Source organism: Mesoplodon mirus (genome assembly GCF_964341445.2).
Source record: "Mesoplodon mirus genome assembly, chromosome: 3".
Lineage (NCBI taxonomy): Eukaryota > Metazoa > Chordata > Mammalia > Artiodactyla > Ziphiidae > Mesoplodon > Mesoplodon mirus.
Window position 1 is genome coordinate 61,856,160 of NC_138978.1, and position 26,132 is coordinate 61,882,291.

The window sequence follows — 26,132 nt, forward strand, 5'->3', positions numbered from 1 at the left end:
CCGGAAAAGTATCAGAATCCTTTGCCTCACAAGACTCTTATTTCTCAGTAGCCTATCAGGTGCTTCCCTTCTTAATATTTAGTGTAACATTCACTTTTCGTAATTCCATATACTTCTTAAATAGAGGAAAGTATTGGTTTTTCCTCTCTGAGACACAACCCGTTTAATGACATTTTCTTAGACGCAGATTATACCTGCACTTAAGAGGTAGCGTGGAGTGAAACACAGAAACCACAAAGTGACTTGACGTTGAACTCCTAACCAGGTTGCTTTCAGAATCACCTGGGCAGTTCTTTCAGTGCACCCAGGTCTGAAGTTCACCCCCAAACCTCCAGAATCAGAACATCAGGGTAAGTCCTGGGAAAAGTACATTCTGAAAAAGTTCCGGGTGATCTGGATGTACATTTGGGTAAAAGAGCCGCAGAGACTAGAATACATCAGGGCTGTTCAGCTCGACACCTGGGACTCCCTGACTCATCTGCCAAACTGGTGGCCAGTCATTTGCCCTCTCTGAGTCTCAGCTTCCTCATCCTTAGCAAAGGACAGCAATGTACACACTCTGCACCTCTTCTTTGCTTCTCTCTGAGTGGTCCTCTCTTTCCTGCTCTTTAGAATTACTCAGATCTTAATATTTATATATTGTCATAATGATCACGGCAGGGACAAAGTCACTAAAGTAAACCGTGTAGGGACACAAACAGGTGAATCTAGTGCCCTGAAAGAATTACGCACATGGGAGGGGTGTGTGTGGCCAGCACAGAGATGCTTCTGAAGCCCCAGAAGACTTTATAAGTGGGGATCAGCCCAAATAGGGGAGGGATGGGCAGGGGAGCTTTCCTTATCAAGTGGGTTCTGAAGCAAGCAAGCATATGGGAGAGAAAATATTGTTCATGGATGTTTTAAAATAAAGCCATGCTCACAAATACAGTAAGCTTTTTTAGCTAGAATGTTCTGGGAAGGGCTATCAGAGTGAACTGAAATTTCTGGGTGAGTTACCATGTGCAAGGGCACGCTGTTGCCAATTTTCAGAGATAACAGCACAATATGCACATAACCCTGAACATTACTGATGGTTAAGAAGGCACTTCCGTGAAATGTCATGATTCCAGATAAAGCTGAAGAACTCTTGGAACAAGTCCATTTTTTGACACTGACACTGCTGGGCTGTCCCAGCCTCCTGACTCTTCCCTCGGTCTCTGAGCCCCGATCCTCCCCTGGGCACGTCTGCATGCCTCCGACTGTGCCGCTCTGTCTCCCGGGCTGACATCTTTCCCTCTCCAAGTCCTCCTGTCCTTGAAGACTTCGCCTGCGTGCTTAGTTTTCCTCTCACTGTCCTCCCTCCTTCCATCTCCCTCCAAGGGCTTGCAGAGGATTCTTTCTTTTTTTTTAAGTAAGTAATTTATTTATTTTTGGCTGCGTTGGGTCTTCGTTGCTGCTCGCAGGCTTTCTCTAGTTGTGGCAAGTGGGGGCTACTCTTCATTGCGGTGGCTTCTCTTGTTGTGGAGCACGCGCTCTACACATGCGGGCTAGTTGTAGCTCACGGGTTCTAGAGCGCGGGCTCAGTAGTTGTGGCGCACGGGCTTAGCTGCTCCGCGGCATGTGGGATCCTCCTGGACCAGGGCTCGAACTTGTGTCCCCTGCGTTGGCAGGCAGATTCTTAACCACTGCGCCACCAGGGAAGCCCCTTACAGAGGATTCTTACATCTGTGTCTGGTCCCGGAGCTGTCTGCGGGACCCCCTCATCCACATAGGCTGCCTGCTCCTTAAACTTGTCAGAAGCCAGGCTCCCCTTCTTCTTCTCCCCGGGGGCCCTTCTCTGGACTTGGCTTCTCAATCTCTCTGCTAAGAAAGCAACCTTTATTACGGTTACCTAGATTCAAAACGTTAGTTCTGTTTCTGAGACCACCCCCTTGCTCCCTGACATCCAAAGAGGTGACCAGTCCTACAGGTTCTGTTTTCCTATCCACACCTTCCTGTCTGGTGCCCCTGCCATCAACCTCTTATTAAGGCCCTCCCTCGATATGTGTTTGGAGATGACTACAACCGCCTCGCTTTTCTTGGTTTCCCTGAGCTCTCCCCCAACAGCTGTCAACTTGTCAGACTGCTGGCCATGGACCAGCAATCCTAGATAATGGCAAAAGCTGATGAAACAGATACGAGCGCGCCTGCTCTGCTGGAGGGTGGCTGTGTACGAGGAGCTCAGAGCACTACCACTAACTCAGCCTCCCTTCTCTCTGCCCAGTGGCAGCCCCTAAGGCGACTCTGCAGATTCCCAGGGCTCTCTGAAACCACTGCTCAGAGACATCAAAGATACCACAGCCAAATACATCTTCCTAAAATTCAACTCTAATCTTATGATGCACCTCAAAAATCATCAACTGGGGCTTCCCTGGTGGCGCAGTGGTTGAGAGTCTGCCTGCCGATGCAGGGGACACGGGTTCGTGCCCCGGTCCGGGAAGATCCCACATGCTGCGGAGTGGCTGGGCCCGTAAGCCATGGCCGCTGAGCCTGCATGTCCGGAGCCTGTGCTCCGCAAAGGGAGAGGCCACAACAGTGAGAGGCCCGCATACCGCAAAAAAAAAAAAAATCATCAACTGGATGGGGGGAGGGAATACAAAATATGGCAATAGTCACTTGGGCAGAACATTTACGTATTGCCATTCTAGTCCTATATCCGCCAAAACACATGCATTAGAATGTTCATAGCAGCCCCCAGATGGAAACTGCCTCAATGACCCAAGCAGGAGAATAATATCTCACTCAATGGAACATTCCGTAGTAAATGCCAAGCTCCAAAATACATGCAACCATATGGATGAAAGCCCCGAATCCTAGCCACTAGACCTCCAGGGAACTGTATAACAATATGGATGAATCTCACAAATATAATGTTGAGTGAAAGGAGCCAGACACAAAGAGTAAAAAGAAGTACCTACCATACGAGGCCATTAAGCACAAAAACTGGTGAAACTAATCTATGCTGTTGGATGTCAGGCCAGTGTTACTCCTGAAGGGGAAGGTGGCAAAGGGGACACAAAGGGACTTTTCCAAGTGCTGGCTACATGTGTGTGTTTAGCTTGTGAAAAAAATCATTATGCATACGATCTGGGTCAGCAGCTGCGAGATATAACACTTCAAAAGAAAGAAACAAAAACCAAAAAACATCAACTGCTCCCGATTAACTGCTGAAGTGAATGCAACTTTCACTATGGCCCAGAAACCCTTCACAATATGGCTGTAATTTACCTTTCCAGTCGTCAGCTAATTTTTTGCTTTGGGATTCTTTCCCCAAAAAGGTCCAGATACCCTCTATGAAATGCTGTGGGTATGTACATTTTCTGGGGAGAGGGTCCAGAGCATTAATCGAAGGGGACCCACAACCCAAGAGAGGTAGGAGAGAAAATAACCTGACTTGTAGCTCCTCAAATGGCCCCTGGAATTGAACTCTGACTTGCCCTTCCCAGGCCCCCTGTTGAGATGCCACCCCTGCTTCCAGGTCCTGTCAGGTTGCCTCTATCACCAAGTCTCTGTTTATCCTCCAACCTAAAGCTCCCCCCACCTCCATACCACAGCTGTTTATCAGGGGGCTGCTCTGATGCTTTGGCTGGCACTGAGCGTCTACACATAAACAAACCCTCAGGGAGCTTTCCATCCAGCAGAGGGAAAACTGGTGCATCCACAAATAACTTGAAGCAGAAAAGCTGCATCAGGAGAGACAGAGAGGTCAGTACAAGGGGAGTTCAGAAGAGGGAGTGATTCCTTCTGGCTGGGGGAAATCTGGGCAGGCTTTATGGGAGAGGTGGCACCACACTGCAGGCTATGGAGCTGGGAGGGTAGGGCAATTCCAAGTGGAGGGGCAAAGGCTATGAAAGCCCTGGTGCTGTGCAGGGAAAGGCAGGTAGCCGTTAGGTTCGGCAGAGCAGAGACACCATGAAGAAGAGCTGGAAGGGGTGTGGAATAGAGTCAAAAGGTTGGCTGCCAGGCTCAGGAGTTTGGATTTTATGCTGGAGGCAACTGAGAGCCACTGAAAAATTTTAAGCAGGGACTGATATGATCAGAGATGTGCCTCCTTGGTAGGTCAGATGGATGGAGATGATGTGTTTCTCCTTTGAGGGTCTAGAACACATTGTCCTGCCTCTGGCACTTAACTGCCTCTTGCTTTGTAATGCAGTTATCTGTGTGCTTATCTTCCGGTGCTCCTCGGCCCCCCTGGACTTAAGCTAATGAAACTCGGATATGGTTTCAGTGCTAGTGTACTGTCATACGCACGGTGGCACTCAATAAATATTTACTTAATAAATGAATATGCAACGTCTCCTTAAAATGGGTTTTGAGTGAATGAGGAAAGAGAGTGGGAAGGTGGGACAGAAAAAACCCACAGGGCGTAGCATAAATGAGCTGGACAAGTTCAGGTGCGCCATTCACCTGTATGATTTGATGTCTAGGCCCAGATGTTCACTATACTGAATGACTGACATCTGGAGGGAAATCCTGTCATCACAAAGGAGAACGTTTAAAGTTCCTTAAACCCTAGAGGAAGTGTATGTGAGGAGTGGGGTCCCACTCTGTGTCATTCTTCAACAAACACTGACATCCGTCAGTTAGAGGTGCCCTCAGCATAAAGTGACTGTTGAAGCAGGACAGTCCAGTTAAATGCTCAGCACCTAGAATGTGGAATCCGAGAGTCCAGCCTCACCCTGGGCCCTGTTCCCTGGCTTCCGGTGGGATCTGGTAAGGTGGGAAAAAGAGACAGACTATTCACCCTCTCAGGCCCTCCTCGTGTTTCTTTACTTTTTTTTTTTCTTTTTGCGGTACGCGGGCCTCTCACTGTTGTGGCCTCTCCCGTTGCGGAGCACAGGATCCGGACGCGCAGGCTCAGCGGCCATGGCTCACGGGCCCAGCCGCTCCACGGCATGTGGGATCTTCCCGGACCGGGGCACGAACCCGCATCCCCTGCGTCGGCAGGCGGACTCTCAACCACTGCGCCACCAGGGAAGCCCCCTCCTCGTGTTTCTTATCAACAAAGAGGGGATTCCTAGGACAGCAAGTACTTTGAATACCGCAAGGGAAGGGGCTCTGCCTCCAAGTCAGCGCAGAAAGTGAACGCTGTGTTGGGAGAGAAATCAGCTCAGGCACTGAGTACCCTGCCTGCCCTGCCCCCAGCAAAGTACCGCTAATAACAACATCCAGGGGGCCAGTTTTTCTTTTCAAATCACCACCTTTTACCTTTTGAAGCTCTTTCACTCCTACTATCACACCTCACAACCTCCCTGTAATTAAATTACTTTGTATGTCTAGCATCTGAGAAAACTGAGGCAGAAGGAAATTTGATTTGTCCAAGGCCCCTCAGAACTGGGAGAAGACCCCAGCTCCTGACTTTGAGTCAAGGTCCTCTCCCCACTTGAACCTTTCCCCGCTGGGCAGGGCTCCAAAGTTTGCCGGTGGAACTCTCACGGGGAGTGAGGACTCTGCAGAGGTGACCCAGTGATAGCAATGGCCCCTCCGTTTGGTCAGGGCCTGGGTGATTAAAGTGCTTTATCATGGCCAAGGGCAATACAAGGGGAGCTGAACCCCTGAGGACCTGGGCAGCCTGGGTGGCTTACCGGAGGGAAGGCGTGGGAAAGGGAAAGCAAAACTTCACACCACTTGTAACTGCACAGGCTCCAAAGCCACCCACTGCTCTGCTGAGCCGAGCCTGTACCATACTCACTGGGACTGGAATTGGCCCATTTTCTGGTCTGGTCTGTTTCCTTCCTTCTCACTGCAAAGCTTCCCAGCCTAGGCAGACTACACCCATTATCAACCACTACTATTTAGTCTAGCCCTATTTTTGGAGTCTACCTCGGGGTGTTTCCCTTTTATTATTTTCTTCTTCTTCTTTTTAATAACAAAAGGAATATGCTGAAGAATTCAACCTATAGGCATGTGAATCGAATAAAAAGTTAAAACTCTTTGCTTCTAATTTCACTCGAAAGGGCAAAGGGGTAACTACTATCCCTAGTCTTTTTCCTTCCTTCCACACCTTCCTCTGGCCTTCCCAAACACACACATCATACACATATATGTGGATTTTCAAACAAATGGGGCCATATTTACATATAGTTCTGCAAATTTCATTTTTTCACTCAATAATAAATATATTACGGGTAACCAGCCTTGCTCACATAGAGGGTTGTGGTGCATTTTTCTAATTTGAATTTCTTATTTTGAGACATTTAAAATTTAGAGAGGACTTCCCTGGTGGCGCAGTGGTTAAGAATCTGCCTGCCAACGCAGGGGACACAGGTTCGAGCCCTGGTCCCGGGAAGATCCCACATACCGCGGAGCAACGAAGCCCGTGCGCCACAACTACTGAGCCTGCGCTCTAGAGCCCGCGAGCCACAACTACTGAGCCTGCATGCCACAACTACTGAAGCCCGTGTGCCTAGAGCCCGTGCTCTGCAACTAGAGCAGTCACCACAATGAGAAGCCCGCACACCGCAACGAACAGCAGACCCCGCTCGCCGCAACTAGAGAAAGCCCACGCACAGCAACGAAGACCCAAGGCAGCCAAAATAAATAAATAATAAAAGATATTAAAAAAAATAATAAAATAAAATTTAGAGAAAAATCACAAAGGGCAATGTAAACATACGGCGCTCACTTTGAAAACTAGTAAATTCCTGTAATTGCTCTACTTCTCTCCAATGGACTTCTCTCTGATCCTTCCCGGGAGTCAACGCACAACCAACTTTGGAACATGCAGAGGAGGGGAAGAACCAGGCCCCACCAAGCACTATCTGTCTGCTGCAGGACTTTGCATGAGGCGGCTCAGGCTGGCTGGGTGCTGAGACACCAGGACCAGAAGCCGAGCCTGCAGAATTGCAAGGCTTCTCATCCAGCGCTGGACCCCCTTGGAGGAGCTGCTCTGGTTAGTGGCAGGTGACAGGGGGAGCAGCAAATTCAGTGAAAGTGCAATGCTTTGCAACAGTTTCCCCTTCTGGAAGTCCAGGAGCCAACAGCGTGCAAGGGCAGCTGCCTTGTTTAAACACAGGGAACTTGAGTTCCTTTCTTACCAGCACATTCTCTCTGCAGATTCTGCTGGGGCCACCCACAGGCATGTGGTTAATGCCGATAGCTGTCCCCTGGCCCAGCAAGAGTGCATGCTAATCCTGACTCAAGGGCAGAGACCCGAGCCCAGCTCTGAGCTGCTATCTGGACCAACCACATGGTGAGAGGCAGAGAGAATCCAAGGAAGCTAGAGAGAGAACCAAGGGAAAGAGGGAGGGCAATGCTTCCTGTCTCATAAGCACCATGAAATAGCATTTTGGCTTCGGCCAGACCCCACAGGTAGTAGCAAATGTTTTGATTCATCCTGCTACATTTGGAACATCTAGTACTTCTCCATGTGTACAACACTCTCCTAGGTCTTCTAGATGCACTGACTCATTTAGTCCTCACCATCACCCTGTGAGAGAGTGCTATTATATTTCACCATTGTACAGATGGGGAAAGTGAGGCAGAGGAAGTAGCAGATACAGTATTCCAACCCAGGTACTTTGGCTCCAAAGCTCTCAATCACCTGGCTACATGCTTTCGTATAGTAGCGTGGTGTTTCTCAAAACACATTACAACTTAATAGGTATACATGGAAATAAGGGTCCATGTCACATCTATTTTGGAGAATCCCAGTTCAAACAAAGATAAGTAGGCTTCTTTCACATAGGACTACACAGGGTCTTCCCACACTAAGATACGTTTATGATCTGCAAGAGGCATATGGTTTGCAGCATTTCCCCCAATTATTTGAACACAGTTACATTTTTCTAGGAACATCTCATGAGGTCAGTGCTCTGCTGACCATACTTTGAGTAAATGCTGGCAAAGAGAGTGATTGGAAACGGGGCTTAAGGGCTGGCACTTGCCATTCAACTAACTTTGTGACTTTGGAAATTGCTTAACCCAAGCCTCAGTCCCCTCAATCTGCACACTCGGAATAACAATAGTCCCTCTACCTCATGGAGCTCTTGTGAAGATTAAATGTATATGTGAAGTTTTTAAAAGGGTGCCCGGCTCTAAGCATTCAATACATTATTATAATGATAATTTAAGAACAAGGGGATTATGAGAATTCCATTAAAAGGAGCAGAGAATCCCTCAAATATTATAAATTCTCAGTTGATCTTCATAAGCAACAGTTCCTGTCAGAAAAACATGAAAAATGTTTACACAAAAGAAAATCCTAAGAAACCATACAGTGCATTACCTTCCCGAGAAGAGAAACAAGGGAAAATATTTGAATAAAAACAAAACAAGAATCAAAAACCAAACAAACAAAACCTCAGACAGAAAGTTTCTTTGGCAAAGAGGGTTCTCTGATACCGTCACAGACACAGCAGACCAAGGACACGGCCAATTTCCTGAGCACTAAACCAAGCTGGGCCCCGGGCCGTCCTTCAAGGGAACACAGCCAGTGCCAGACCACTGTGCTCGGGGAGACGTATGTCGAATGCTGATTTTTTGTCTTTTTTTGGGGGGGCAGGGTGTAAATTCTCATAACTGAACTGAAAATGGCTTGGCATCAACAGGATGTCTTCCTGTTCCCGTCTCACAGGGTGACTCACGCCTCTGCCATTTCACTTGCAGCCGCTGTGGGAGAACTATGCAGGAACCCTGACTCCACAAAAGGTACCCCCCGCCCCCCTTTCTGGTCATGCCTGCCAAGCATGTGATAGTGGACAAAAAGCAAACCAACCTCTCACCCCCCAAAACACTCAACCGTCCCCCACTAAAGCCCCACCAAGCTGCCGCAGAAGACTGCTACCCCCCACCCCCGCCCACCAACCCTGGGGCAAACGTGAGGCGAGGGACACAGCCACAGCTGCAGGACCCAGAGCACCTGGAGCCACTGCTCTCCGTGGGCCAACGCGGCTCTGAACACCGGCCCTGCTTCCTGTTGTGCCACAATGTAAACGAGCCTGTGCTCAGGCCGGGGCCAGCTGCGCGGGGTGGCAGGGATGTGTGAGTAATGCAGCCACCGGGGCAGCCTCTCAGCGGAACCCGCTGGAGCAGCCCACAGGCTCAGACTGTGATGCCAGCCCTGGGGGCCTGCGCCCCCAACGGGCACTCCTCCGCCAGGGAAGCTGTCCAGGCAGTATGGCTGGGCAATTTCCTGGCAAACGCAGCCTGAGGAAGTCAGGAGCCAGGAACATCAGGAGACGGTGACTGAGCTGGAGGGTAGTTAAAAGCTAGGGGATTGGATTGCGGGCTCAACTCACAATGGCTTCTTTGGGTTACTTCTAACAGGCCTCAGTTTCCCCACATGTAAGATGCGAGGGGCTCCTCTCTTTCCCCAGGGCCTCGTCCGTGCAGGTATCAGATGGGTGTGCTTTCTAATGTCCTCATTAGAAAGGAAGTTTTGCAGATGTGTAAACTGAGGCTTGGAGGAGTGAGTTAGCTTGGCCAACATGGTCTGTACAGGTAATTGAGTTGTGGAGCCAGGGTTTGAACCGAGAGTTGTGGATATTCAGATGTGTCCCCTCCTGAAGGCCTACATGGGCTTCTCAACTTCCTTAAAATGATGTTTGCAGCTCAAATCAAGTTTTAATTTTTCAACACGAGAATTACTCACTTGGTAAATTATCTACTGCAAATTAAACATTTTACTTTCAGCGACCCTCCTTGGACTACTTATTCTTTTGCATTGCCAAAAGGAACATGCTTAGGGAATTGTAAATGGATTTTGAAATTAGCTAAAACAAAGTCTAATTATAATTCTCATATTAAATTGCCTGCAAAAGAGATCACTAAAATAATTCCATGGCCAAAAATAAATGAGTTCCGTTCTAAGGCAATACCTCAATTACTGGTCTGAAGAAAGTTGGTGCTGAAAGTCAGAGCAGGCACATTTGTGGTGGAAGGAGTTTTGGGCTCAGGTTATGGAGACCTAGGAGTCCATCTAGGCACAGTCATTAATTAGCTGTATCATTTATGCAAATCACTTAATTCCACTCCCCTTCCCTTTCTGTATCAGTAAAACAAAAGGCTTGGGTTAGATCCGAGTTTCCCACCCATTTCAAGACAAAGACTCCTTCTCATGTACAAACACTCACTAAATTCTCTCCCCTCCAAAGACAGTTGGTCTCTGGGAGCTTATGTTGTTCTCTCTTATTTTACTAATTGCAACATCTTCACAAGCTTGAACAAGAGTAGTGCACTGATGGTCAAGACATTATTTATTCAGTTTATTGTCAGTGTGTGGGCCCTATACACTGTCTCACCCTTGGCAATAAACCGTCTACTTCCCTTACCACCCTCTCCTCCACTAATTTTGAACTTTTGCATTAAATGGCCTTAAAGGTTCCTTTCAGTGTCAAGCTTTGATTTTATCATATGCCAATTATTTCTTAAGAAACTACACACCAGGTTTCTATTTTTGGTTTGGAATAATAAAGCAAATTTTCAGTTGGTGCTTTTGTTTTGCACGAAACCACATTCATCATGTAACAGTTTAATAGCCACAGATTAATTTACTCATCAGACACATACTGAATACTCATGCTGTGCATACAGAGGTCAATGAAACAGACACGGTCCCTGTCCTCACACGGCTTTGGTCTCTGTCAGGTCTTTCCCATGATCCTGAACCCTCCTTCTATTTATGTCCAGCTTCAACCTCCCCCTGAACTTCTGGCTTTTAATATCCACCTGCCTGCTCAACATCTGCACTTGGATATCTATCGATACAATGCATATCAAACTTAACATGTGTAAAGCAACCTCTAGATTTAGGTCCCCCTGCCTGCCAAAATCCACCTTTTCTCAGCATTCGCTGTCTCTGAAATGGCAACATCCAAATGCTCAGACCCAAAATACCTGGAGCATCAACTCCTTTCCTCATCTCATACCCAGCAGTTAATCCCAGAGAAAGCTCTGCTGGCCTACCAGAAACACATCCTGAGCCCAGTGGCTTATCACCTCCATGCTCCCAGCATGGTCCAGGCCACCCTCATCTCTCTCCTAGATACCTGAGACAGCTTTTTTGCTGTCCTTTCCTATTTCTTTTTTGCTGCCCTACAGTTTATTTTATAATCAGCAGCTGGAGTGAAGCTTTCTAAATGTAATCCGATCACATTGTTCTTTTTGCTCAAACCCTTCGGTGGTTTCCCATCATTTCCTGGAATAATTCCAGGATCTTAGCATGGTTTAGGAGACCCTAGATCTGGCCCCTCGCCACTATCCCACCTTTCTCTCCCAATCCTTAAGGTCTACTTGCTTTTTCATAAATATGTCAGACTGCTCCCACCTCAGGGCCTTAGCATTTGCTGTTCCCCTGGCCTGGAATACTCCTCCCTTAGATATGTGCATACGGAATTCTTTGTTGTTTTTTTTTAGGTTTCTGCTCACATCACCTTCTCATGAAGACATTCTTTGATTGCCACGCCTGAAACAGCCAACACCCTATTCTACCTGTCACTTTCTTTCCCCTTATTCTGCTTCAATTTTCTTCTGAACAGGGGTCACTTCATGACATTATAGTCTACGTGTGTTTGGTCTGTCTTTGCCCCCCAGAATCTGAGCTCCATGAGGACAAGGTCTGTCTTTTTCAATGCTCTCTGCCCAGCTCTTAGAACAAGGCCTGGTATGTACACGTTGCATGAAGGACTGGGTGATACAATACTCTAAGTACCATTAACTGTGTCTTATATGCCGGCTTCTGTTTTCACATTATCTCTAATCCTCACACTAACCTGAAAATGTGTATAATACAACCACTCCATAGACGACGAAATGTTCTAAGAAAGTGTATGCAAACTGTCTGCAGCATCTCAGGCACCAACTGGTGAAGCAGGGGTTGATCCAGGGTTTAGGCTGCATGTGTGAGATAAGAAAGCCAAGGAAATGGCAGTGTGTCTGGGTAGTTCAGTGACTCTGCTGGGTGGGCCTGCAGTTAGTGGGATCCTGGTGTTCTGTGAGAAGGAGATCACAGAAATTATTCTGGCAGCTACTGAAGAAGTAGGAATAACTCCTGAAATAGACTTGGTGGTGACTATGGGGTCCGGAGCTCTGAATTCCTGGCTGCCCCGTGGCTGGACCAGTCTAATCATCCGCAGGTCCTCCTGCAAGTCCTGTCTTCCCACAAGCTCCCACTCACAATGGCTTCTTTCTCCCTTATTAATAAAGAGGTTCTGGGTTTGCCTTACTCCACAGCCCATTCTCTGACCACACGGCCAGCTCTCCTTAGGGCTGAGTGACAGTCCTCAGGCAGGTGGAAGGGGTCACAGGAGGTGCCCCAAAGGAATATGACCAGCCACCCTGCTGCGTGCTTGGGCTGGGCAGCACCCAGCAAGAACCCTGCCAGCGGGTCTAGGCCTCAGCTGGGCAGGTTCTGAACCACCATCAGGGCCCCCTGAGGGGGTCCTCTCAGGAATGAAACATGCGTATCAAGCTCAAAGAGACAGAGACACCAGTGGGGACACTCTTCACTGCACAGGGCAGACCTCCACGGGATCAGCTGTCTCAGGGAATGTGCCAAACGAGACACTGGAAGGCCTCGTAGGGAGCACACAGTCTAAGCAAAGCTGAGAGATGGCTCAGCTGGGCTGCAGCAAGACCCAGAGACCTCTGTCCCTCCAGCAGGTACACCTCTTCGGTGACCTCAGATCAGCAGGTCTCTGCCCTGCACAACTGTGGGTCATGTGGTACTGTAGTGTTTACTATTGAAAAAAATCTGTGTAGAAGTGGACCTGTGCAGTTCAAACCCATGTGGTTCAAGGGTCAACTGTCTATGTACATAAATCAGTGGTCAGAACATGGAAAGATAAACTTATTTGCTAGCTAGGACTATGAATACTCTTGCTATTGTTTGAGCAATAAGAACAATTAAGAATATAGCAAATAAGAAATAGAAAATATGAACATACCAATTACCAGTACTGAAATTGAATCAGTAATTTAAAAAAACTCCCAACAAACAAAAGTCCAGGACCAGATGGCTTCACAGGTGAATTCTACCAAACACTTAGAGAAGAGTTAACACCTATCCTTCTGAAACTACTCCAAAAAACTGCAGAGGAAGGAACACTTCTGAACTCATTCTATGAGGCCACCATCACCCTGACACTAAAACCAGATAAAGGTATCACAAAATAAGAAAATTACAGGGGCTTCCCTGGTGGCGCAGTGGTTGAGAGTCCGCCTGCCGATGCAGGGGACACAGGTTCGTGCCCCGGTCCGGGAAGATCCCACATGCTGTGGAGCAGCTGGGCCCGTGAGCCATGGCCGCTAAGCCTGCACGTCCGGAGCCTGTACTCCGCAACGGGAGAGGCCACAACAGTGAGAGGCCCGCGTACCACAAAAAAAAAAAAAAAAAGAAAGAAAATTACAGGCCAATATCACTGATGAATATAGATGCAAAAATCCTCAACAAAATACTTGCAAACCAACTCCAACAATACTTAAAAAGGGTCATATACCATGATCAAGTGGGATTTATTCTAGGGATGCAAGGATTTTTTAATATCTGCAAATCAATCAATGTGATACACCACATTAACAAACTGAAGAATAAAAACTATATGATCACCTCAATAGATGTAGAAAAAGATTTTAATACAATTCAACATCCATTTATGATTAAAAACTCTCCAGAAAGTGGGCATACAGGAAACCTACCTCAACATAATAAAGGCCATATATGACAAACCCATAGCTCACATCATACTTAATGGTGAAAAGCTGAAAGCATTTCCTGTAAGATCAGGAACAAGACAAAGATGCCCACTTTCGACACTTTTATTCAACATAGTTTTGGAAGTCCTAACCACAGCAATCAGAAAAGAAGAAGAAATAAAAGGAATCCAAATTGGAAAAGAAGCAGTAAAACTGTCACTGTATGCAGATGAAATGATGCTACACATAGAAAATCCTAAAGACACTACCAGAAAACTACTAGAGCTCATCAATGAATTTGGTAAAGTTGCTGGATACAAAATTAATATACAGAAATCTGTTGCATTTCTATACACTAACAACAAAATATCAGAAAGAGTAATTAAGGAAAGAATTTCATTTACTATGGCATCAAAAAGAATAAAATACCTAGGAATAAACCTACCTAAGGAGGCAAAAGACCTGTACTCTGAAAACTCTAAGACACTGATGAAAGAAACTGAAGATGACACAAACAGATGGAAAGATATACCATGTCACTGGATTGGAAGAATCAATAATGTTAGAATGACTATACTACCCAAGGCAATCTACAGATTCAATGCAATCCCTATCAAAAATTTTAATTTGTAAGACAAACAAACAGACCCCGAATAACCAAAACAATCTTGAGAAAGAAGAACGGAGGTGGAAGAATCATGCTCCCTAACTTCAGACTATACTACTAAGCTACAGTAATCAAAACAGTATGGTACTGGAACAGAAACAGACACATAGATCAATGGAATAGGATAAAAAGCCCAGAAATAAACCCACGCACTTATGGTCAACTAATCTACATACGACAAAGGAGGCAAGAATATACAATGGAGAAAAGACCGTATGTTTAATAAGTGGTGCTAGGAAAACTGGACAGGTACACATAAAAGAATGAAATTAGAACGTTCTCTAACACCATATACAAAAATAAACTCAAAATAGATTAAAGATCTAAATGTAAGACCTGATACTATAAAACTCCTAGAGGAAAACACAGGCAGAATACCCTTTGACATAAATTGCAGCAACATTTTTTTGTTTCTGTCTCCTAGAGTAATGGAAATAAAACCAAAAATAAACAAATGGGACCTAATTAAACTTAAAACCTTTTGCACAGCAAAGGAAACCATAAATAAAATGAAAAGACAACCTACAGAATGGGAGAAAATATCTGCAAATGATGCAACCAATAAGGGATTAATTTCCAAAATACACAAACAGCTCATACAGCTTAATATCAAAAAAAACCCCAACAAACCAACCCAATCCAAAAATGGGCAGAAGACCTAAATAGACATTTCTCCAAAGAAGACATACAGATGGCCAACCAGCACATGAAAAGATGCTCAATATTAGTTATTAGAGAAATGCAAATCAAAACTACAGTGAGGTATCACCTCACACCAGTCAGAATGGCCATCATTAAAAAGTCTACAAATAATAAATGCTGGAGAGAGTGTGGAGAAAAAGGAACCCTCCTACACTGTTGGTGGGAATGTAAATTTGTACAGCCACTATGGAGAACAGTATGAAGCGTCCTTAAAAAACTAAAAATAGAGTTATCATATAATCCTGCAATCTCACTCCTGGGCATATATCAGGAGAAAACTCTAATTCAAAAAGATACATGCATCCCAATGTTCATAGCAGCACTATTTACAATAGCCAAGACATGGAAGCAACCTAAATGTCTACTGACAGACAACTGGCTTAAGAAGATGTGGTGGGGCTTCCCTGGTGGTGCAGTGGTTGAGAATCTGCCTGCCGATGCAGGGGACATGGGTTCGAGCCCTGGTCTGGGAAGATCCCACATGCCGCGGAGCAACTAGCCCCGTGAGCCACAATTACTGAGCCTGCGCATCTGGAGCCTGTGCTCCGCAACAAGAGAGGCCACGATAGTGAGAGGCCTGCGCACCACGATGAGGAGTGGCCCCCACTTGACGCAACTAGAGAAAGCCCTTGCACAGAAACGAAGAGCCAACACAGCCGTAAATGAAAAAAAAAAAAAAAAAAGATGTGGTGTGTGTCTGTATATATATATATATATATATATATATATATATAGACACACACACACATACCACATATATATATATGCAAAAAACTATAAAAAGAATGAAATAATATCATTTGCAGCAACATGGATGGACCCAGAGATTAAGTGAAGTAAGTCAGAGAAAGACAAATATCATATGATATCACTTATATGTGGAATCTAAAAACAAAAATGATACAAACAAACTTATTTACAAAACAGAAATACACTTATAGACATAACAAACTTATGGTTACCAAAGGGGATAGCAGGGGTGGAGAGATATATTAGGAGTTTGGGACTAACATATATACACTATTATATATAAAATTGATAAACAAGAAGGACATACAACAAGGGAACTATAGTCAATACCTTGTAACAACCTATAACGGAAAAGAATCTAAAAAAGAATAGATATAGATATATGTATAACTGAATCACTTTGCTGTACACCCAAACTAATACAACATTGTAAATCAACTATACTTCAATAAAAAAATGATTAAAAATAATAAAGTACTTTTCCAAGTTAAAAAAAAAAGAATATAGCAAATAAATTAACCCTCCCATACTTCTTCCTCAGTTACCTAGAACAGGGGTCTGCAAATTACAGCCTATGGGACAAATGCAGCCTACTGACAATTTTTGCAAGTAAAGTTTTATTGGAATATAGGCATGCCCACTTGTTTATGTATCACCCATGGCTGCTTTTGTGCTACAATGGTAGAACTGAGTAGTTGTGACAGAGAATGGATCATGTACCAAACCTAAAATAGTTACTATCTGGCCTTTTGTAGAACATATTTGTCAACCTCTGATCTAGAGTAAAGAAAAATCATGGCTTCATTCACAAGTCTACCACATATATAACCTAACAGGTACTCCATGAATATGGATAAATAAATAGGGAATTGCCTGTCTTATACTTTCACCCACTAGTTCTTTAAAAAAAAAACAGGGCTTCCCTGGTGGCGCAGTGGTTGAGAGTCCGCCTGCCAATGCAGGGGACATGGGTTCGTGCCCCGGTCCGGGAAGATCCCACATGCCGCGGAGCGGCTGGGCCCGTGAGCCATGGCCGCTGAGCCTGCGCGTCTGGAGCCTGTGCTCCGCAACGGGAGAGGCCACAGCAGTGAGAGGCCTGCGTACCACAAAAAAAAAAAAAAAAAAAAAAAAAAAAATTAAAATGAACTACCTCCCCAAATACTTCTCCCTACTGTTTGTTTCTGCTTCAACTTGGATAAGAAGGTCCTGTATTAATCATATAGTTTATTATCTAATTTGGACTTCAATTCATTTTTATAAAATACACACTGAGGAAAGGAGACAGAGAAATGCATCTTAAGTTAAAGATTAGTACTGAGAACTGAAAAGGCGTTTCTTATGCTTTAAATTCTTTTTTTGTTTGTTTGCTTTTTAAAGCTTCTCTGGCTTTTGGGAACAATAAACAAGTCAGAGTTCCTGGTTATTCCGACTGATTGCACACCTGGACTTCAAGGCCACTACCTTCTGGTGTAAGGCCATTGACACGTGCAGCCAACATGGACTTTCCTTCCAAGTTGTTCCTTATTGCTCTACAAAAATGCACTGACCCTAGAAGAGCGTTCACCATATTCTAACCAAAGTTCCCACCAAGTTATCTGTGCTGTTAACTGACTGTCATCTGTTTCCTTTGTTTGCAAAGAGGGGAAAGACTGGAGCCCAGGCTTTAGGGTCAGTAGCTTATTCTCCCGTTTTGGAGGAGCTGAGATTCCCCCACAGAAACTGACCACCAAAGTTACAAATCCTCCTTTGATTCAGCATTCTTAAGAGTTTAAAATAATTAAACTAGCTGTTTGACATGAGAATTACTGAAAAAAAATATTGTATGTCTACAGATAAACACTCAAATCAATCAAGGAAGCAAAATCTAAGTCAAAAGTCACATACTGGCAGCTGGAGAGCTGGAGCTGGCAGCAGACCTGTTTTATTTGGCCCACAGAGAATTATTTAACAAAACAAAACAAAACAAAAACAAAACCAGCAACGGAGCCAACATTTAGATATTGGGAGTTTTCACATAAAAATCCAGGTTTCTGGCTTTTTTTAGAGAGAGCACATTCCCATGTGGATGCAGATTTGGGGTAGATCCCAGCCTCATTCACTGCTACACTGGCCTGGCCCCTTAAGTATCTGAGTCTGTGACCATGGGAAAAATGCCCTTTTGGAAAGTTGTTCCAATGTTTCAAGGGGTGATGGGACCAATGACAGTTTAGGAATCAAAAACCTCAAAGTCCTGAGACTGAATTTCAGTTCTTTCTCCTTCTCCACTTAGGGGCGGCATGAATGAGGGGGAACTAGCCAGAGACAGATTCTCTAACACCCTTTCAGAGATGACTTGAATAAGAGTAGTCACAGAAAAAGACTCATCCACAACAATGTGCATTAATAAACCTACATCAAGAAATGTGTTATCCTCATGACCCCAGTGTCTGTTTATTTCCCCGACTATTCTACAACTACCCAACTTTTAATCATTTGATAAATATGTGTTGGGTATTTACTGGAGGCAAACCAGTATACTATATACTCACAAAGAATTCAGGAGTTCTTTGATCCCTAGGATGTGATAAATTCAGCTGGGAAGAAAACACCCACACAGACCAGAGAGGAACTAATAGCCCTAACTCTGTGCCAGGCACTGTGCTCAGAGCTTTCATCCTCCAATTACTCTATGAGATAAGTATGATTATTATCTCAAAAGAGGAATACATTTTAGAGCCTTAAATGGTAGGTAGAGGCCAAAGAGACTGAAGAAAAATAGTGCAGAACAGTGTGTGCAAAGTGACACACACTACTTAAAAAAAGAAATATTTTTTATTATAAATAAAGTCATTGCAGTGAGATTGCTAGCAAATTATACCATTTGATCAGTCTCTGCATCAAAGAGTGCTATTTTCCACTCTTTGGAACTTACAATAATGTTTGGTAGTATGCAGACATACATTCTTCATTTTAATAATAATGGCTAGTATTTATTTTAATGTTAGTAAAAAATAAAGATAATTATACATCAGACCAGTGGTTTTATTGATGATATCGTTTATTGATGATATCGTTTTATTGATGATATCGTTTGAGAAAAGACTAAAAAGTGAGTTAGTTTAAAAATAGATTTAAAGAAAAACCTTAAACACAGGACGTCAGATGATATACAGGTATGATAAATACTCTTGATGGTGGTATGCAAAATACTGGTATTTTATAGTCATTAGGGGAGTAAAGATATAAGCTGTCTGTTTATTAATCAGGAAGAACAAAGGTCTCTGATTACTTAGTGCAAAATTCACAGCCACATGGGATTCACTAACAATAGCGTCTCTGGGTAGAGTGTTACCACTGAAGCTACTTTCTGGGATCTGAAGTAGGGAAGGAATGGGGGAAGCTGTGTGAAAACAAAATGCTGCCTAGTATTTTAGGAATTTGAATCTTGGATTTGCAGCATCAAGATTTAGTATGTATTGTACTTAGTACCTGAAGCAGAGGCAAGGTTCTTCTTGACCATGTCAGCTAGGTAGGCAAAACAATGTCAAAGCACAGCTAAATAACGCAAAATGCAACAAGTTTTGTTAACAAACCATAAAACTGTACCTAATCCCATGGCACAAATGTTTCTATATAGCAGGTGACAGAGTTTTGTTTTTTTGGTTTTTTTCCCTGCTAACAAGGCCTAAGGCAACAGAGTGAAAGTGAAACCTAGATATGGCTGGATTAGATAAGGAGGGTAACAGGCCAGAATGCCTTTGGATACAAGGACACTTTGCAAGGTGAGGCCCCGGGGAAAGAAGACATTTAGGTTTCCTCACATCTGCCTATGTTTGAATTTGCTTTTTGACCCTGTCACCCCCCCCCAAAAAAAAAGCCCTATTTGAATGTATGACATATATTTTTTTTAAACCTCAGAAAACTCAAAGAGCAATGAATAAAGGCTGCTATGATGCTTACGATATTTTTATATTTCTATTTATCAATAAACTGAATTCTTTGTTTTTGGAAACAGGAGCTAATAAGTTAGGAGGCAGGCCAGTCATTTAGCTTTCTTCAAAGGTATTGGTCCCAAAGAGGCATGGGAACATCAGTCAGGTCCTAAATAATTTTCTGGAAATATATCAAGATGGAAAAAATGGTATTTATCTGTAAGTAGAGTACTGAAAATGGTGAGTACTATAATAATGTCCGAAGCCACTTGGGGTGTGTTAGTGTGTGTGAGTGGTGCGCAGGAGAAAGAGAAAGGTGTGTAGGTGGGGAAGGGAGGGAGGGAGGGAAGGAGGGAGGTGGAGGACCCTCAAAGGGCTTTGCTTGAATGATAATAATACGAACAATAATCCGAACAGTATTTACTGGGTTCTTACTAAGTGGCCGGCACTGTGCTAAGTGCTGTACAAGGACTACCTCATTTACTCTTCACCCTAATCCCATGGGGGGAACCTTGACCATCTGCACTTGGATGTATGGAGAAACTAAGGCATGGGCAAACTAAGTAGGTTGGAGCTAGATATCCACAGCGCTGGGATCTGACCCTAGAGAGACTGACCCCAAACCTTCACTCTTCAACGCTGCTCCCTTAGCTGCCTTCTAAGCAAGATGGGTCCAGGTTAAGCTGCAGGGTGTTGCAACTGCCAGCTGCTGTACGCAAGTGTAGGGTCCGAGCTGAAATTCTCAGGGTTACCCGTGGTGTTCCTTCACTGTGTCCCACACCCTTGCAGGCACCTCTCTAAATAACTGATTTTCAGATATGTAAAGAATGTCCGTGAGAAGGGGGGCCAATCTGTGGTGTGCCGAGAGAGACCACATATCTTAGTCCAGGTTTATGGAAACGGATAGGCAAGGCACAGTTCCAGAATCACGAATGTGTAACCGCTACTCAACGGGCAGCTGCTATGAGGACCCAGGTGTCTTTGAGGGGCTCTGTAAGTGCTGTCTCATTTCCTCGCTACAACCCTACAAAGTGTGCATTAGTCCAACGTTACAGATGGAAGGATGAGGCCTGGAGAGGTTCAATCACTTGCAGCAAATCACACACCTAGTAAGGGGTAGACCCGGGATTTGAACTTAGGCCTCTCTAGCGTCACACTCTGTCCTCCTAGCATTTCGCCTAAGGGAATACGTGATCCCATTTAAAACAACAGCAGGGAGTAGTGGCTACATTCACAGGCTGTCAGGGCTTGATCTGCCACCTACTAGCTATATAAGTGAGGGTAAGTCACTCATTTTCTCTGTGCCTCTCTCCTCATCTGTAAGATGAGAATAATAATTGCACGTGTCCTCTCGGGTTGTATTGAGGAATGAATGAGTTAATATTTGTAGAATGTTTATTTACATAAGTGTTTGGGACATAAACAAAAAGACAAATCTCTCTCTTAAGTGAGTACCTATATACCGATGACAAACCAGGCAGGGGTGGTGGATATATTATCAATGGAAGAAATATCTAAATTAGTTCTCGCAGTGGCCGACAGAGCAAGCCCACCACAAACACTGGCCATGGGGCTGGCTTTTGATCTGAATTGCTGAAGTGAAGACTACATTGGGAATAAAGTCCTAGTCTTTGGTCCCAGATTGGACATGAATCAGCTATGTGACTTGGAGAAGGCATTTCATTCTTCTGGGCCTCGGTTCCTCCCATGGAGACCAGGTGGCCTGTCACAGGGGAGAGAGGACAGAAACGGGTCCACATGCTCTGGATTCTGGTTCTCCTGCATAGGAATTTTGTAACTTTCAACATATAGCTCCATTTCTTTGAATTTCAATTTCCTCTCCTCTAAGAGGAAGAAAACAGAACCTGTTCCCATATTTCACAGGGTTACAGACAGATAAGAAAACAAATTTGAGAGCCCCTCTCCATAGATGGTTCTACAAGAACATCTCATTTCTGGGTAGCAGATGGACACTTAACAAATAGTTGTGAAAACGATTTTATCATTTACCACGACCTGGAATAAACCCGCCTGATTTGTTTACTTGTTTCTCTGTCAGCCTAGAATCTAAGGTCGCTGAAGGCAGGACATCTCTGTCAATATCCCTGTAAGCACTTAAGAAATATTTGATTGAATTTGTAGGAAGTGGGAACATATGAATCAATGATTTTGAAGTTGCATGAGGAGCAGAAAAAAAACCGACCTAAAGATTTTAATTAAAGCCCAAAGTACTGAGAAACAGAAAGAAAGATACGCAGGTACAAAGCTCTCATGTATCTCCAGACTCCTCTGAATTCTTTGAGGAGGTGATTTGGGTGGGAGACTGGCAGAGTTAAGATACTATAAAGTGGTTAAATTAACATACTCAGCAGGTACACTGACTTTGTAAAGCTGAATACCAACTGGGATAATTAAAGGCTACAGCCTTCTCCTTTTTTTTTTTTTTAAATTGACTCCCCTATAAACTACCTGCTGACAAAGGCATAATTGTAAGAATACCGAAGGAAACTTTTCTCCTCCATTCTTAATTTAAAAAAAGTCCTACGTTACCCCTAAGCTCAAGGAGCACACAGATCCACTACAACTAAAAGGAAAGTTACAGAACACTTTTTTCCCTTGGTTTGTTTTTTTTTAAATTAAGCCTGCAACATCCTTTCTTCCGAGTAACCAGTTCAACCGAGGCTCGGAAGTAGCTGTGCTGGGGAAGGCATCCGGAGAGAGGCAGCTGCCCGGGGCCAGGAGGTGGTCAGCCCAGCTCTGCACTGAGGGATGGAGGAATGCCCAGGAGCCTCCTCCGTTACTACTCGGTTGTGTGGCCGAAAATAAAATCTGCCTTTTTTTTTAATACTGTTCTAAAAATAGGGGGTTTGGCTTAAATCCGCCAGTTGGTGTTTTGATTTTTAAATTATGTGCAGAGGATCATGCTTAAACCCTAGTGAGTACCGGTAAGTAATTCAGGGAGGTTGCAATTTTATTTTGATTTCAAGGTTCTAAACATTTCTTCTCTTAGAATCCAAAGGTGAAAGGAGATAAAAGGAAGGTGATAAGGATGTAGAAGGCTTAAATTCCAGTTTGAAAGCAAAAGGTAGCTGGATAACCCTAAAGCAAATAACATATTTTAAAAGTTTTTTTTTTTTTTTTTTTGCAGGGGCGGGGAGGGCCTATAATTCACTCAAAATAAATGGAAGAAAAACTGGTGAGTTTCAACTTACTCATACCTTTCCTAACGTCATTTCATGCACACAAAACTGCAAAAATGCACCTTTAAAAGCATAAAGATTGTTCCAAACGTTGGGTGGTACAAGACTTGGTTTTGGGGGTAACAGTTTTAAACTTTCCCTGATTAGGCACCAATCATAACCAGAACATATTTCAAGAACGATGTGTCATTATAGCATCTTAATTAACGAAGATTAATTTCACGTGAAATGAGGCTATTTCTAAAAGGCTTTCATATAATGGGACAGGCGTGATCAGGGAGTGTTATAAAGAAGCAAGTATTAACACTATCTGCTTCTGGACAAAAAGACTTAAGTACATTAAATGTTTGATTTCACTTGTGAATTTTAGAGATGCAATTTGCAGCTAATCTCTAGAGAATAAAGATGTGAAATTTGGGGTGTGTGTGGGTAGCATCATGTGTGAACCATGAAAGTCACCATCTCCTCCCCCTCTCACCGGAACAAACACCCACAAACCGACAGGGATGCTCTGAAGGTTAAATTGGATAGTTCAATTGTCCAGGAATGTACGCTATGCAAACAATGTCAGCTCCCTGTGCCAAGGCAGAGATATTGTGGGACTTGAGGCTGCTGGCCATGAGGACAAGGATGGTGGGGCATAGTTTTAGTCACTGGGGCCAAGTGGGATCCCTCAGAGAGTGGCTGCAATGTTTCAGTCTCCTAATCTGCAAAAGACAAATAACTACAGAACTTGGTATATTAAAACCAGAGACGAGTGAGTCCCCTTCCTTCCTTGCTTCCTTCCTTGCTTCCTCCCTTGCTTCCTTCCTCCCTCCGTCCCTCCCTCCCTCCCTTCCTTCTTTCTTTTTTGGGCTGCATTGGGTCTTTGTTGCTGTGCGCGGGCTTTCTCTAGTTGTGGCGAGCGGGAGCTGCTCTTCGTTGCGGTGCGTGGGCTTCTCATGGCGGTGGCTTCTCTTGTTGTGGAGTACGGGCTCTAGGCGCACGTGCTTCGGTAGTTGTGGCCCACAGGCTTAGTTGCTCCACGGCATGTGGGATCTTCCCAGACCAGGGCTCAAACCTGTGTCTCCTGCACTGGCAGGCGGATTCTTAACCACTGCACCACCAGGGAAGCCCAAGAGCCTTTCTTTTAGGGAGGAAAAAACGGGGAGAAAACCTGCAAAGTGGACTACAGTTCAGTTTTCAAAGGAGTCTTCTGCTTGCAAAATGGTGCTTCTGAAGAGGGGAAGTCCTGGGTATTTAAGAGTGGGTTAAAGATCAATAAAGAAATCCCTGGTTTTTCAGACACTGGCGGCAGAGGAAGTAGTGTGAGGGAGGCAGGTTGCCAATCAAAGATCGATGCCACAGGAAGGTCAGAGAAGGCCAGGGAGGATACCATAGGCTTCTGGGAAGATGGAGTCTGCTTTACAAAAATCTCCTTTATGCATTTTTTTTTTCTTCAGAGAAACTCAAAGGATGTGGGATCTTCAACCGAGAAAGGGTGGGGCAGGGGGCTCACAGCAAGGAGAGAGGGTGGAGGAGAGCTGCAGCGTCTCTCCTTGGGATGGCGGGTGTTTTATTTGCACCCTCTAAGAGTTCCTGAAATAATTAACATGCGCTGCCATTCTTGTTTTTCCAGTGGTGATTTCATCCAGTCCCTGCAGAAACTCAGAATTAAATGTCATGCTTTTGTTTTTTGGAGAGCAAAACTCTCCCCCAAACAAGGGAGTTCTGCATACCTCGGAGAGCACGTGAGGCCTGAAACGTTCGCAGAGCGCTAATCATTAACACGTTGCTTTTGAAGGCAGGGCTGCCCCTTTCTTTGCTGACTATCACATTTCCTTCTATTGGATCCTGCCCTATCCTGGTTTACTTTCTGTTTCTCCCACTCATTTCCATGCATTCTTCCATAACACACGCCGAGTCCAGAATAGCCTCTCCCTTTCTGCCGGCCAACTCAACACTTCCCTCACAAACCCTCCTTTTTCAAAATAAGTTCATCTCTGACTTATTTTTTCCAAGGCCTCTCCCTCTTCTCACCACCCTGGGGAAAAAAAGTTCCTCTCCTTCCCAAATTATGCAGGAGAATTAAGTAGGAGTAAGATGTGTAAGAAACTATAAATAGAAAACTGTGTGAGAGCAAGAATCGTGGTGGAGGTAGACAGATCTGGGTTTGTATCCCAGCTTTGTCATCTACTAGCAGTAAGGCTCTGGATAGGTTACATGACCTCCCTAAGCCTCAGTTTTCTCATCTGCAAAATGGAGATAATAATGTAAAAACCCTGCTAAGGGCTATAAGGAGAATTAAATGAGACAAAGCACGTGAAATGCTTCCAGTTCCTGGAACATAGTAAACACTCAACAGATGTTTGCTGCTGTATTATTATTATTATTATTATTATTACTTACACCTTTTGGATGGGATTGTCACCCCCCTTCCCCCAAAGCATAAAGAATAGCAAGGACTCAGCGCTTCTAAAAGCTAAAGAACAGCACCATAAGGAAGGCTTGGGTACAATTATTTGCTGATCCAGCCCCTGGGTAGCAGTTCTCAGAGGAAGTGTACAGAAGGGAGCAACGGGCCTATTTTTAGGCATTTCCAATCAGGACACAGCGGTTGCTCTGGATGCTTTACCTGACAGGCCGGCCTCAGCCCTATCCCCCTCTCTGCAGGCTGTCAGCATTCCCAGGGGGATATAACACAGCCCCAGACTCAGGAATTTTACAGTCAATTTGCCCCCCTCCTGATGTCCCTTCTCCCTCTTGGTGACCTCGAGGCTGGCGCTAAATGAAAAGCAATAGTTCTGCCCCACAAATAAGGCAAGGAAACTGCCTGCTGGTACTGAATCACTGCTTAAGGCCTGCCTCGTTTGTACAGTCTCCCAGAAAATGACACACAAAACACACAAAGTCAGGCTCCAAATCTCAGAAAGACTCTGATTCACTAGGGTGTGCTTCCTAACTGGAATTTGGGGCACAGGAGGTACACCACTGCCCGGATTGCCAAGAGCCTACCTATGTTCTAAAGAGAGAGAGACAGAGAGAGAGAGAAAGAAAGGAAGGAAGGGAGAAAAAAAAGAAGGAAAGAAGACCAAACCTTTCCTAATAAGGTAACGCCACATGCCAGTTGTGGTTTTGGATTGCTCAGCATCCTGGGATCGTGTGACATTCACTGCAGCCATCGCTTCACGCTTGTGCGAGGCTCTCCGGGAAAGAATGGGAAAGTCTTTGGTGTGCCTCTGGGGATTACAAATGAATAGGGACATGCTCTGC

At 44.6% G+C, this 26,132-nt stretch overlaps 1 protein-coding gene across 9 annotated transcripts in view; it reads right to left on the reverse strand.

Moving 5' to 3' along the window:
- GNG12 (G protein subunit gamma 12) overlaps window positions 1–26,132 on the reverse strand; it is a 126,425-nt gene that overhangs the window by 23,247 nt on the left and 77,046 nt on the right. The window lies entirely within an intron of this gene.